The sequence below is a fragment of the Littorina saxatilis genome, linkage group LG12, assembly GCF_037325665.1.
Source record: "Littorina saxatilis isolate snail1 linkage group LG12, US_GU_Lsax_2.0, whole genome shotgun sequence".
Taxonomy (NCBI): Eukaryota; Metazoa; Mollusca; class Gastropoda; order Littorinimorpha; family Littorinidae; genus Littorina; species Littorina saxatilis.
The window spans coordinates 1,749,996-1,763,119 of record NC_090256.1 but is presented as its reverse complement, the minus strand read 5'-3'; positions in this window follow the sequence as shown (position 1 = coordinate 1,763,119).

Sequence of the window (13,124 nt, the reverse complement as noted above, 5' to 3'; positions counted from 1 at the left end):
TATAATATTTCTATCATCGTTAATAAACTTTTTCTGGCAATTTATTTTAAAAATGGCCATAACGAGTATCAATTACTAAAGTTTGAATAGTTGTCTATCGCCAATTATTTATTTCAAATGCATTAATATGGGAGTGTGTATGCGCGTGGTGTGCACGAGGATGTATGCACGTGAGTGATATTTGTAAATGTGTATTATGATAATATCATCTTTGTATTTATATTATTGAAACTGTTATATCTCGATGTACAGCGCTAAGAGCATAGTTAAATTTGTGAAGCGGCGCTATATAAGCTATCTTTATTATTATTATTATAATAGGTTTGTAAATTGTGTCAAGGTCTAAGGTTTAAGTAGTATTCCAACACTAGATGCTTATTTCGAACGCCGTGTGTGTGTGTGTGTGTGTGTGTGTGTGTGTGTGTGTGTGTGTGTGTGTGTGTTTGTTTGCGCGTGCGTGCGTGCGTGCGTGTGTGTGTGTGTGTGTGTCACAGTGTGTGTGTGTGTGTGTGTGTGTGTGTGTGTGTGTGTGTGTGTAAGCGCACGCGCGTGCCCATGCTGTGCAACTACCGTTAATGGAGATACAGCATTTCAGTCAGTAACACCATATGTTAATGGTGGATGTATGTTATTGTTGATAGACTACCACTATAGGAGCAGGACTGCAGATGAGTGGAAAGGAGAATCGAGAACAATTATAAACATCCAATAAGTTACATAATCGACGAGCAGGTCACATAAGATGTCAGTGATTAATAGGGTTCGTCAAAGACATTTATCGAAAAAATGAAAAAAAACAACCAGCCGGGGAAAAACCCAGGAACTCTCATGTGAAATTTCATCAAGATCGGTCCAGTAGTTTTCTCTGAATCGCTCTACACACACACACACACACACGCACGCACGCACATATACATACACACATACACCACGACCCTCGTCTCGATTCCCCGTCAATGTTAACACATTTAGTCAAATCTTGACTAAACCTTGACTAAATGTAAAAAGAAACAGAAAAAGCTAAAGAGTACAATATACTTTTCATCGTTTCAGAAGTAGAGTAAAAACGACCGTACAATAACACATCAGATTCTGTTTCAAATCAAGTCATGTGGCATGCTGACATTTACAATCAATTATTGTCAGAGGTCCAATTCTTTGTGTTAAAAAAAACCCGTATGTCTCACGACGCAGCTGAGAGACGGGGTTGCACAGTCATTGTGATCAATGATCCGTGACCTTTTTCACCACACTTTAAACAAGACTGAGCTCCTTAATTACTGCAACCAAAACAGCCTTTCCTATCTTCTACATTTGTTTCACCTTTATACCGAATGTTTCTGAGTAGAGCAAGAAGCATTTATTTTGTTTTTGTGCGTGAGCTTTTCTCCACAATGTGCATTGGTTACAAAGAACTCGTTGAAATTATTTCAGTAAGCTTCTCCTAGATTGATTTCTTGATGAAGTAAAAGATTGTTCAGGGCGCAGAAAGCCTACTGCCAGCTAGACCGCAAGATGAAAGGGTAACTTCTTAAAATGCTGCATGCGATTTTTGTTCTCTCAAATTTAGAACAAACCTTATCTGGGGATAAAGACACGCCCCACTTAATGAGTAGCTACACATTTCGGTCCCAGGGAGTTTTGTTTATGAATAAAGCGGGTCTTTACTTCATTTTGAAAGAAAATCGATGTCCGTCGCTGACATAAAGCAACTAGACGGGCCTGACGCCATCACAAGATCGTTTATTTCACGCAAGTGAATTAATTTTATACAGAATTAATTTACACTTTGAACAAGCATATTTTCTTCCGAGCAAACGAAACAAAGATTCACTGAAACCGAACAAGACGACCAATAAGGTCTTTCAAAACAAAGATTCACTGAAACCGAACAAGACTACCAATAAGGTCTTTCAAAACAAAGATTCACTGAAACCGAACAAGACGACCAATAAGGTCTTTCAAAACAAACATTCACTGACACCGAACAAGACTACCAATAAGGTCTTTCAAAACAAAGCTTCACTGAAACCGAACAAGACGACCAATAAGGTCTTTCAAAACAAACATTCACTGACACCGAACAAGACTACCAATAAGGTCTTTCAAAACAAACATTCACTGACACCGAACAAGACTACCAATAAGGTCTTTCAAAACAAACATTCACTGACACCGAACAAGACGACCAATAAGGTCTTTCAAAACAAAGATTCACTGAAACCGAACAAGACTACCAATAAGGTCTTTCAAAACAAACATTCACTGACACCGAACAAGACTACCAATAAGGTCTTTCAAAACAAACATTCACTGACACCGAACAAGACGACCAATAAGGTCTTTCAAAACAAAGATTCACTGACACCGAACAAGACGACCAATAAGGTCTTTCAAAACAAAGATTCACTGAAACCGAACAAGACGACCAATAAGGTCTTTCAAAACAAAGCAAATTTTTCGTTTGTTTTCGCTTTTTCTTTATTTTCCTTTTAGGAGTTTTTTTCTGTTGTCTTCTTCTTCTTTTTCTTATTCTCTCTTTCTTCTTGCCCGGAGTTACTTGCCCCTTTCATCTTTTGAAAAAAACAGGGAAAAGAAAGTTGGCTCAGAGCACTGAACTAGCCGCTTAAAATGGTCATCAGCGCAAACATAACGACCGATAACAACACGCAAGCTCGCAAAGTGCAAACAAGTGCGCCGCGGTCGCCTTTGCCTCGTTGTCCAGTCTCAGTTGTTTTAAGCCGACCAGTTTGAAAAGTAAGGGAGAACAGGGAAAAAAGACAAGGGGGGGGGGGGGGAGAGGTGCTGGCCGTTATGGAGACCGGGTTTAAAAAGTACATGAGAAAATGAGAAATAGGGGCGGGTGAGGTGTGTGTGTGTGTGTGTGTGTGTGAGTGACTGTGTGTGTGTGAGTGACTGTGTGTGTGTGAGTGACTGTGTGTGTGTGAGTGACTATGTGTGTGTGTGTGTGTGTGTGTGTGTGTGTGTGTGAGTGACTGTGTGTGTGTGAGTGACTATGTGTATGTGTGTGTGTGTGTGTGTGTGTGTGTGTGTGTGTGAGTGACTGTGTGTGTGTGAGTGACTATGTGTGTGTACGTGTGTGTGTGTGTGTGTGTGTGTGTGTGTGTGTGTGTGTGAGTGACTATGTGTGTGTGTGTGTGTGTGTGTGTGTGTGAGTGACTGTGTGTGTGTGAGTGACTATGTGTGTGTGTGAGTGACTATGTGTGTGTGTTGTGTGTGTGTGTGTGTGTGTGTGTGTGTGTGTGTGTCCTGTCATACCGTTGTGGGATCCGGTTAGAAAAGTATAATAATACACAGGGAAAAGAAAAGAAAGGAGGAAGGGGGGGAGGGTGGAGGGAGGGGGATGCTGACTGTGTTTAGGACCGGTTTGAAAAGCGAAGAAATAGAGTGAAAACAAGAAAGGAGGAGAGAAGGGAGGAGGTGGGGGGGGGGGGGGATGCTTGCTGACCGTTGTGGAGGACAAACACTGACCACTGCAGTGCTCAGGGATCGATGACCAGACTATGTGTAAACACAGCGTCTCTTGACGATCTGGTGAGTGTGTATGTATGTGTGTGTGTGTGTGTGTGTGTGTGTGTGTGTGAGTGAGTGTGCGTGCGTGCGTGCGTGCGTGCGTGCGTGCGTGCCGGCTTGGGTGTGTACGTACGTGCGTGCGTGCGTGTGTTTGAGTGAGTGAGCGTGCGTGCGTGCGTGCGTGCGTGAGTGTGTGTGTGTGTGGTTTTCCCATAACCACTGAAAGAAACCAATCATCTCCACCCCCCAGCCCCGCCTCCCCATCAAATCCAAAAGTTATTTTCTTCCTTTTATTTCTAATTTGTCCAATTACTGGTTTGTCTTTTTATTGGAACCTGGCTGTTAACCGCTGTTCGTTCTTTTATTCTCCTTCAAACTTTAGTTATTAGGAGAAAAACATGTCTTGGGCTGATATCTATAACTATATACGGCTTGTGTGTGTGTGTGTTTGTCTGTCTGTCTGTCACTTCGCGATGCACGGCCAAAGTTCTCGATGGATCTGCTTCAAAATTGGTGGGCATATTCAGGTAGACCCCGGACACAATCTGGTCGATGCAAATTTTCAACACGTGCTCTAAGCGCGGCGCGGTGAACCGATTTTGGTTTTTCTGTAGATCCAATCCCAGTAACTCTTCCTTATCTTCTCCGGTGTTTTGCGCGTTTATCTCCCTTCCTTCGTGTGGCGTCAATCACGTCAACACTTGCTCTAAGCTGGCGAACCGCCACGCTGCATACTCCGTCTCGCGATCCACCCGGCGAAGCGGGTCAGGAATTTTACGCCGCTTGGAACCTTTTTAGGGTAATCATCTAGTCTATATATATATTCGTGAGGCTCGCCTAGGATGAGCTACTAAGAATAAACAAAAATACGCCTGTTTTCCTGACCCAAGCATCATCAAAGCTTCACCAGAAGAAGAACATTTTAAAGATCACGGGGCATCTTCGCTGACTTTTTAGCTGAGTGTGACGATACCGAGCAATTCTCAGCAGAAAGAGCGAAAGCGTCAACGATAATAGGCCGTTGATCGACAACGCTCGATGCACCTGTTGACCCTCACACCGACACACGACTCGTGTAGGTGTTTCCAGTCACATAGCTGTCTAGTTCATGACAGATCGCTATACTCCATCTTGTTTGTAGCATTTCTTTGTCGCCATCCAACGATTAATTATACAAACGTAGAAAAGAGAATAGAGAACATACAGGTAGAAAAAAGCAAACTATTGTCACGGAAACTGAAGAATTTTTCGTGGGCACTTTACATACAGTACTTCAAAGAACAGGCTTGAATTCTATCTTCACGGTATCTATATATAATGTATGTGTATGCAGTCATTCCCGGGAAGCCGTCGCCTTTCAGTTACAAGCCAGCAACAAAATCTGAACAAAGCGTACTACGTCAAACCATGGACAGTTTCTTCTAGTTATATAGAGTGTGTATGTATATTCTTTTTTGTATAAATTTTGAAGTATAGATGGATCTTCGCCCTATCACTGCCCTTATCATTATTAAACACTACAGAGAATATATTCGCCCTGAAGAAAAAAGCCGACGGTGTGTTATGAATGATGCATGCCCACGGAGTAATTATTGCCTACTATGTCAGGCTGAAAAAATACGTGTACGTCTGTGAACTCAACCCCCCACTCGAGCAACCCCCAGCTCTTTGTTCATGAAAAATATATGAACTTTCGTCCAGTTCTGTCCTTTTCCGTGTGAAAAATTAATGCACTTGTTATCGCTGTGTCCTGTTCTTGTATGGCTTAATTCTCCCACCTGTCACATACAACCTAATTACGGCATTCTGTTTGGTGGTTGAATTAGTATTGCTTTGTTCGCAGTGAAAGTGACGAGCCTGTTTGGCGCGGTAGCGGTTGCGCTGTGCTTAGCACGCTTTACTGTACCTCTCTTCGTTTTAACTTTCTGAGCGTGTTTTTAATCCAAACATATCATATCTATATGTTTTTGGAATCAGGAACCGACAAGGAATAAGATAAAAGTGTTTTTAAATTGATTTCGGAAATGTAATTTTGATCATAATTTTTATATTTTTAATTTTCAGAGCCTGTTTTTAATCCAAATATAACATATTTATATGTTTTTGGAATCAGGAAATGATGAAAAATAAGATGAACGTAAATTTACAATTTTCAGATTTTTAATGACCAAAGTCATTAATTAATTTTTAAGCCACCAAGCTGAAATGCAATACCGAAGTCCGGCCTTCGTCGAAGATTGCTTGACCAAAATGTTAATCAATTTGATTGAAAAATGAGGGTGTGACAGTGCCGCCTCAACTTTTACAAAAAGCCGGATATGACGTCATCAAAGACATTTATCGAAAAAAACGAAAAAAAAATGTCCGGGGATATCATTCCCAGGAACTCTCATGTAAAATTTCATAAAGATCGGTCCAGTAGTTTAGTCTGAATCGCTCTACACACACACACGCACAGACAGACAGACACATACACCACGACCCTCGTCTCGATTCCCCCTCTACGTTAAAACCTGACTAAATGTAAAAAGGAGCCCCTTCATATTTAAACAGTAGATTTGACCCAATCTATGGGAATAAAAATAAATGTAAAAAGAAGGTTAAGTTAATGGAACATGTCATTTTGGACTAAACGAAACAATCACAAAATGAGATTTTGTCAATGTTTCGTTTTTTCCAAAATAAAATGCTCCATACTCTTGACCTTTCCTGTTTTCATTCTTGATTGTGGAACGTTCATTGGCTGTCTGTTTCGGATTCAAGTCTATGAATGTTTTACAAAAACAAACCATTCGAAAAATCACATTTCCTCCCCTGAAACTACCTGCGGCTGCTATAAAAGGAAAAACTCTAACCATGCTTTTATTTTCGGGTTATATTGTTACTTTAACTGTTCGCAGCTACCGGCTCCACTGTACCAATTAAAAGTGTGCCCCTACCCCCTGTCCCCTACCCCCTGTCGCAAACAGAGGCATAGGTGCTTTCGTGAACGTGCATACATGGCCGTGCAGAATACAGGACATGCGCACACACATACTACACAAGCATACCCACAGACCATGGCAACAGAGAGAGAGAGAGGGAGAGAGAGCGTAACTCCGTGTCACATGACACATACATGTACATGTATGTTCAAACGCCTGATTGGGCAAAACGACAACAATAACAAAGTTTTTGTACAAACCTGTCACTGCTCAAGACATTTTTTCCAATCATGTCAGTTGCACCCACTCCAGTGTCACATGATCTCCAGTACTCCTCCGTTGCAGAAATGACCACTGCCATGCACTGACCAGCAAAGATTAGAGCACCACTAGAACACTCAAAACTTAAATCCACACAATTAAACCAAAACCCGAACGAAGAAAAAAACCTTCCCTTCACGTCTGGCTTTTGCCTCAAGGGAAATCACTCCTGGCAGTGTCAAGTGGCAGAAGCAGACGACAATTCACAAACACTTTGTTTTCCGTTCCGCGAGTCGATTGTTGCCGCAATTCCAGCGCACTGATGACATGATAGGAGGGAGAGCTATAGCGTCGGCAAAAGATCACAGCCATTCAAATCCTGCGGACAGGTAGCGGAGCGAGAGAGATCGAGAGCTGGGGACAGGTAGCGGAGCGAGAGAGATCGAGAGCTGGGGGCGGAGAACGGAAAGCGAGCGTGAGACGGAGAGAGAGAGAGAGAGAGAGAGAGAGAGAGAGAGAGAGACGGAGAGAGAGAGAGAGAGAGACGGAGAGAGAGAGTGAGAGACAGAGAGAGAGAGAGAGAGAGAGAGAGAGAGAGGAGTGGGTGGAGGTGAGTGAGTGAGGGAGGAGGTACAGATCGAGGCGGAGGATCGGAGGTTCAGCGTGTTGTGCATTCCCCAGCTGTTGCGTTGTGCTGGTGTTGGTGTTTGTGGCCGGCGTTGGCCTGCCATGCTGACTGACAGCGGTCAGTGTCACGGCCTTTCTAGCTACCTGTCCGGACAGGTAGAATTATAGTTAGTGAAGTGAGCGGCGGTGGCTTTAGCCCACCCAGGGGAGACACAATCGAGACAGCGGCGGACATCAAATTTACCTTTGACCTCATCAGATAAGCGGGTGACTGGGTAGGTTTTCCAATGGCAAGGCATGGATACGTTAAATATAGAGCTTTTTTTTCCTCAATGCTCTTTTGTGACCTCAGCCACGGCCACATTTTCCACTGAAACTTCTCACCTGGCCCCCCTTTCCTTCCTCCTTTCGCTGCTGAGGCTCACACCTGACCTAGTGTTTTGCACATTCTTTCCTATTGGACTGAATCGAAAGCGGTTAAGTGGTCCGGAACTCCTCGGGTTAAATGTTCCGTGTCGTGTCGTAAAAGTTCAGATAGCAGGTATAAGAATAAGTAAGTGGACTGGATTAACACCTCGCGTTTCTGACCAGGTTGTGATTTTTCGTCGACTTATCCTGTTGTGTACTTTTTTGTGTTTTTGTCAAAAATAATATTATGTTGTTGTTCTGTTTTGTTATTAATTTTTTTTTATCAAACTGAATAAAAGCTATTTTTGAAACCGACCTTGTGTTTCTTGCGGATGTTGGTGCCCCAGTTTACTGGCGTTTTAGAAAAACACCTATGTTTCTACACACACACACACACACACTGACACATACGCACGGACGCACACATACGCACGAACGCACACATACGCACGAACGCATACACTCATCCTCTGTCTTTCTCCTTCTCTTTGTATTGGTGGGCATATCTATGTTTCAGTTTCTGGCAGTTTTCATGTTTGATTAAAAGACAAAATGTTAAGCTTTCTGAACTGATACCTGAGATGCCGCATGAATAACAGAGCGAAATCAGGCGTTCGCTTTCTATACTTGCTCTTACTGAGGAACAGAACGCGTACATTTTCCTGAATTTTCAAATTGGCCCCAGCAAAATGCTGTGTATCCCGCGTTCAAGTTTTTGTTTGCCTTGGTTGTCCCAACCACTGTACTACCAACTTTTACGGATCCACTTTTTTTTTTAACACGTTCAGGAAAATTGGTCGGGGGAATACCGCCTACTTTTATCTTCAGCCCTGACAATAAGTTCAAAAGACAGTTCACGCAAATGCTTTTTAGATCGTCACTGATTAGAACGCTTGCTCATTCAAACAGAACGCATCAGTTGCCGGTTTGATGTGCTTCAGTTTATGAGGAAATGCTGGTTAAAATGTACACTTTGTGAGGAAATGCTGGTTAAAATGTACACTTTGTGAGGAAATGCTGGTTAAAATGTACACTTTGTGAGGAAATGCTGGTTAAAATGTACACTTTGTGAGGAAATGCTGGTTAAAATGTACACTTTGCTCAGACATACAGACCACAAAAAAGCCACACACACTAACTCACACACGCACGCACGCGCGCCTTTGTACTCCCATGTAAACTAGGTATGGCCACGTGTGAAGACACAATCTCTCTCTCGCTTTCTTTTTGTTTGTTTCTCTCTCTCTCTCTCTCTCTCTCTCTCTCTCTCTCTCTCTCTTTCTCTCTCTCTCTCACTCTCTCTCTCTCTCTTTCTCTCTCTCTCTCTCACTCTCTCTCTCTCTCTCTCTCTCTTTCTCTCTCTCTCTCTAATCCCCCGCTGAGACACATGCCGCCATCCAGACCATTCAGACCTGTATCTTAGATGTTAAGTCATGGATGGTAGAAAATAAGTTAAAACTAAATGATGATAAGACAGAGGCACTTCTGTGCATGAAAAAGTCCACTAAGTTCCCAAATTCTCAACCTTCGTCTGTCCAAGTAGGCAATACCGACATCTCTTTCTCTTCTTCAGCTAGAAACCTCGGCTTCACCATCTCCTCAGACATGACACTCAACAAGCACATCTCCAACATCTGTAGGTCCGCATACTTTGAACTCCGCAAGATCGCAACCATCCGCCATACTCTGTCCGTTCAAACTACAAACACTCTAGTCTGCTCTCTTGTTCTTTCTAAACTTGACTACTGTAACTCTCTTCTCTCTGGCTGTCCACTCTACCTCCTGCACAAACTACAGAAAGTTCAAAATTCTGCAGCACGCCTGATCCTCAAAGCACGAAAAAAAGATCATGTCACACCACTTCGCCGCACACTCCACTGGTTACCCATCCAAGCCCGCATTGAATACAAACTGTCCACTCTCTGCTTTCACTTCTTCTCTGCCTCGTCTCCTGCTTATTTCTCTGAACTTCTCACTGTATACACTCCTGCTAGACAACTCCGCTCCTCTTCTGATAGCCGCACCCTAGTCATCCCACACACAAAATCAAAAGCATATGGACAACGCACTTTTGCATTTTGCGCATCTACTCAATGGAACTCTCTCCCCTCTCACATTCGCCACTCTCAGTCAGTACAGTCATTCAAGCGAGCACTCAAAACTCACCTCTTCCTGAAACACAACTCCTAAAGTCGCAACATTTTGCCATCCTGTTCTGTAACGGTTCCATCTCTATTCAGCTTGTTATTTTTGTCTTTTGTTTTAAATTATTATAAATATAATTTTTCACTGCAGTAGTCCTTTAACTTTAACCCTTAGCTGTAGGCTAGATATGCACAAGTCATGTCGGTGCCACATAATGCTGACACACATGTTCCTGTGCATAGTTTATGGATAACGTGTAGTTGGGAAGTTAAGAGTAGAAATAATTAGTATTTAGTGTAGGAGGAGGGTTGGGGGTGGGTAGGGAGGGGGTGGGTATGGTTTACTTTGAGCAGGTCGGTTTCAGTTTTAATAAACAATTTTAGAGAATTGTGTATCTTATATTTGAGTCTTTCGTGTTTTAGACATTGATGCATTTAATAGTTTTAACGAGTTGCCTTTTGTTTTATCATTCTGGTGTTTATCTAGATGTGCTGTGTATCTTATAAGAAGTTCTTAAAAGTTCGAAGTTATTTTAGCATATAGGTTTTTTTATGGTCTTAACAGTTAAACATGTATTACGTTATCATTAAGATTCATGCTTTGTTAGCACTAAGCAGTTGTTTTAATCAGTCTGGTTTTCTCTTGTTTTCATCTTATGAACATTCTAAATGTTAGACTAACTTATTGTCTTGTACAGAATAACAACTGTGTGAATGGTGCTATACTGAATAAAAGAGTGTGACATGAAGTTCTTGTACATCATTGTAAAGAGTGTGAATGACGTTTTAGTTTAGATGTCAAGCGCTTAGAGCTAGCCTTTTTAACGAAAGTTTTTGATTTAGCGCTATATAAATGTTCTTATTATTATTATTATTATTAATCATTATTCGGATTAGTGTAAACGTTGGTATCGTGTGAATTTTACCGTCGATCACTTTACATGTGTAACCTCAATTAACATGTTGTATGTTTCGCTTTTGATTTGTATGTTGCTTACTTTGTCATTTTGTTGTTTTTGTTTATTTGCTTGTTTGCTTACTTGTCGATTGTTTGCTGGTTCGTTCGTTTACTTTGTTTATTTGTCATGTTGCTTTACTTGTTTATCATTTATCAGACATTTGTATTAGAGGTAAGGGCCGGTTGTAAGAAAAGGCGTCGCCTTAAACCTCTATCCCTGAAAAATAAAGTTCCATCATCATCATCATCATCATCATCATCATCTCTTTTCCTCTCTATCTCACTCTCTATCTCCCTCTATCTATCTCTCTCTCTCTCTCTCTCTCTCTCTCTCTCTCTCTCTCTCTCTCTGTCTCTCTCTCTATCCGGAACAGTCTCCAAAATATGGGTCACTGGGCAGGCTGTTGTCAAGGCAAACATTTATTGTAAGCGTTTCTCTCGCCGAGCATATCAGAGAATGTTTTTATTTGTCCTGCTCTCAAGACAATTTGCCCAGCCCACAGCTAAGCACAACAGCCAAACAACATTGTGACCAGGCTCTGCATTTCTTCCAAGCAGCAGGAGCCGTGGTTTCTGCACAATGTTGCCGCTGACGGGCGCTCTCTTTCTCTCTGTGGAGAGAGAGAGAGAGAGAGAGAGAGAGAGAGAGAGAGAGAGAGAGAGTATCTGTGTCTGAATATATCTGTGCCAGTGTCTCTGTTTTGAAAAGTGTGTGTGTGTTCGTGTGTGTGTGTTTGTGTGTGGATGTGTGTGTAGATGTGGGTGTGATTGTTCTTTTCCCTGTTTATCCTCTTCTTGGCATGATCCGTTTGCAATACAGTGCAGCCCAGTACAATACATTTCACATTTCGCATTTTGCAAGATCGTTGCAAACGTTTTCTTTGCTCCTACAAAATTATTATTCTGCCAGAACATGCTCATTTCACACTCATTGTCTGTGCAACGACTAAACTTGGATTGGATTTCTGACGGGAAACTTGAAATGATTAATATACCGGTCGGAATTAATGGATCGTCGAAATTGTGCTTCTTTGACGGTGGACAATCTAACTCTTTCAAACAGTTAATTCCAAGAAACGCACACGTTCTTTTGCAAGACCATCATGTCGCGACACGCTTCAGTGGTGAAGCCGTCGCGATATAACCCTTCGTGGTTGAAAACGACGTTAAACACCAAATAAAGAAACAGTGGTGAAGCAGTTTTGACGATAGGATGGTCAGCGGTTCGATCGGTCACGTTCTTTGTGACCTGCGTCCATATCAGCCAAGCTCAGCGTAATTTTCAAGCACTAGCGATCCCATTGAGTGGCGCTTAACATTCCAGTCTATACACGGACCTGCATGTATCTTGTTCTTGCAGGTCTGTGAGTCTATATATGCCGACCCCCCAAAATAGAGTGGTGACGTCAAAGACCAGACTTGTCTGTGGTCAAGGATGATGCGGATCGCGGCTATTACTGGCATACCACTACCAGGACCGACAGTGAATGACGTAGTCTTCATTTGCTGGGTCTTGTCTGTCTGTCTGTCATTCTCTCTCTCTCTCTCTCTCTCTCTCTCTCTCTCTCTCTCTCTCTCTCTCTGTAAAGATCTCTCAGACCCAAGTAATTTTAGACCCATTTCTTTGCTGCCTGTTTTGTCAAAACCATTAGAACGGCATGTGCACAAGCATCTTCTTGCTTACATAGAAGAACAAAATTTGTTCCATCAGTTTCAATCCGGTTTTCGGTCCAAGCATTCTTGCCACACAGCTCTTACGTCTCTCTGTGAAGCTTGGCTGTCAGCAATGAACAAGTCTGAAGTTACAGGAGCATTGTTTTTGGATTTTAAGAAAGCATTTGACTTAGTCGATCATTCCATATTGTTGAAAAAATTACACTATTATTTGAGAAACGATTCGGTCTGTGACTTCTTTAAATCGTATCTTGCTGACCGGACACAATATGTCACTCTACAATGCCAGAATTCGTCTACTGCACTAGTAAAACATGGCGTCCCTCAAGGGTCTGTATTGGGACCTATTCTCTTTTGTATTTACGTTAATGATTTGCCTTTACATGTATCGGATGATAAAGTCAAATGCGAGTTTTTTGCAGACGATTCGTCTATTCATACCAGTAACACCTCGTTGGAATCAGTAAATTCTTCCCTGAAGAACACTTTGGACGAAGTTGCGAAATGGTGCACATCAAATGCCATGATACTGCACCCAGAAAAAACTAAAAGCATTGTTATTACCACAAGACAAAAGCATCAGATAAGTCCTCT